Source organism: Triticum aestivum, chromosome 5D (assembly GCF_018294505.1).
Source record: "Triticum aestivum cultivar Chinese Spring chromosome 5D, IWGSC CS RefSeq v2.1, whole genome shotgun sequence".
NCBI classification, from domain to species: domain Eukaryota; kingdom Viridiplantae; phylum Streptophyta; class Magnoliopsida; order Poales; family Poaceae; genus Triticum; species Triticum aestivum.
Window position 1 is genome coordinate 549,845,510 of NC_057808.1, and position 2,247 is coordinate 549,847,756.

Sequence of the window (2,247 nt, forward strand, 5' to 3'; positions counted from 1 at the left end):
CAATTTATGAAAGGTGGATTATGCAAATCGACAAATCTTTTTAAAAAGCAAACTTGTGCGTGAAGGAGTCTAGACGATCAAGTCGTTGCCACAAGTACATATTGCAAAAGACCATAGTGCCAAAAGGTTCATGCTAAGCTAGCTTACCGTGTCTTTGGTGTGACTAGATGTATAAAATGGTATGCAACATATATAGTTTACTACATGAAGATTGAGATTTCACCAGTTGTGACCTACGTAATTCATCGACCACTAGTTATTGTACACTAAAGATAGAAAGGCTTGAAGAAGGGATTCTTTTGGGTGATACCAGAATCCAACACTAGTGTCCGGGAGAGTTTTCTCACAAGTCTTAGATGAGTTTGTTAGGCGGTGACATGATAAAATTAGACTAATGAAACAAGTTTTTTGCGCTATGACCAAACCATAGTTAAGGTTAAGGAACAAAGACAATAATAAATTAAAGGAATGCACTACCTGTAGAAGGACTGAAACAGAAAACTAATCCAGAAACGTGTAATAATAGATTAAAAAGGCTAAAAAGTTGGCACAGAAAGGTTATATCTGCAATAACAAAGATGAGAAAGCGTGTGGATCTAAATTTAAAAAGGCAGTATTGAGGACCTCTCTGATAGAGAAAGGAAACTAAAGGGCCTTTCAGTAAGAATAGCAGCACACACAAGAGTGCAAGAAAGAAGGCTCCAGGTACTTGCGTGGAAAATCTCAAAAAAAAATTGGACCATTTCTCGATTTGTGCGTGTCATCCTTGCGCAGGGGCCATGCTAATCTTCTCTGTATCATTCCAATTTTATCGGATGTCCCAGAAGGGACGATGCTAGCTGCCGCGCTCTGCCTTATAAACCAGTCCAACTCTCCCCGGCTGGCCGATGTGGGACTAAACCAACGAGCGTTTGTTTTGCCCATGGCGCTATCGAGCCAAACCCAGAAGCCATCGGGCGCGTGGTGGGCCGCCAGTCGCAAGTCGGATATCTCTTCCCGTGGCCCAAATTAATGGAAGAGCATAACGGGCCCTCGCGTTTTTTCATTAGGGAATAACGAACGGCGCTTGGGCACTAAAAATAATACTATAGTTCTTGCCGCACGTGGGGGGGGGGGCACATGCACGTTTAGGGAAGGAGGGATCAACGAATCCTTTTGGTTGTTCACAATTTATGAAAGGTGGATTATGCAAATCGACAAATCTTTTTAAAAAGCAAACTTGTGCGTGAAGGAGTCTAGACGATCAAGTCGTTGCCACAAGTACATATTGCAAAGACCATAGTGCCAAAAGGTTCATGCTAAGCTAGCTTACCGTGTCTTTGGTGTGACTAGATGTATAAAATGGTATGCAACATATATAGTTTACTACATGAAGATTGAGATTTCACTAGTTGTGACCTACGTAATTCATCGACCACTAGTTATTGTACACTAAAGATAGAAAGGCTTGAAGAAGGGATTCTTTTGGGTGATACCAGAATCCAACACTAGTGTCCGGGAGAGTTTTCTCACAAGTCTTAGATGAGTTTGTTAGGCGGTGACATGATAAAATTAGACTAATGAAACACGTTTTTTGCGCTATGACCAAACCACAGTTAAGGTTAAGGAACAAAGACAATAATAAATTGAAGGAATGCACTACCTGTAGAAGGACTGAAACAGAAAACTAATCCAGAAACGTGTAATAATAGATTAAAAAGGCTAAAAAGTTGCCACAGAAAGGTTATATCTGCAATAACAAAGATGAGAAAGCGTGTGGATCTAAATTTAAAAAGGCAGTATTGAGGACCTCTCTCATAGAGAAAGGAAACTAAAGGGCCTTTCAGTAAGAATAGCAACACACACAGGAGTGCAAGAAAGAAGGCTGCAGGTACTTGCGTGGAAAATGTCAAAAAAAATTGGACCATTTCTCGATTTGTGCGTGTCATCCTTGCGCAGGGTCCATGCTAATCTTCTCTGTATCGTTCCAATTTTATCGGATGTCCCAGAAGGGACGATGCTAGCTGCCGCGCTCTGCCTTATAAACCAGTCCGACTCTCCCCGGCTGGCCGATGTGGGACTAAACCAACGAGCGTTTGTTTTGCCCATGGCGCTATCCAGCCAAACCCAGAAGCCATCGGGCGCGTGGTGGGCCGCCAGTCGCAAGTCGGATGTCTCTTCCCGTGGCCCAATTTAAGGGAAGAGCATAACGGGCCCTTGCGTTTTTTCATTACGGAATAACGAACGGCGCTTGGGCACTAAAAATAA

At 42.6% G+C, this 2,247-nt stretch overlaps 2 non-coding genes across 2 annotated transcripts; both read right to left on the reverse strand.

The window, feature by feature from the left end:
• Positions 1-728: 728 nt before the first annotated feature.
• LOC123126848 (U6 spliceosomal RNA) lies at positions 729-831 on the reverse strand. The gene has a single exon (XR_006462059.1). It is a non-coding gene; the product is annotated as a U6 spliceosomal RNA (small nuclear RNA).
• Positions 832-1,892: 1,061 nt separating this feature from the next.
• Positions 1,893-1,995, reverse strand: LOC123126860 (U6 spliceosomal RNA). Its single transcript, XR_006462070.1, has one exon. It is a non-coding gene; the product is annotated as a U6 spliceosomal RNA (small nuclear RNA).
• Positions 1,996-2,247: the final 252 nt, after the last annotated feature.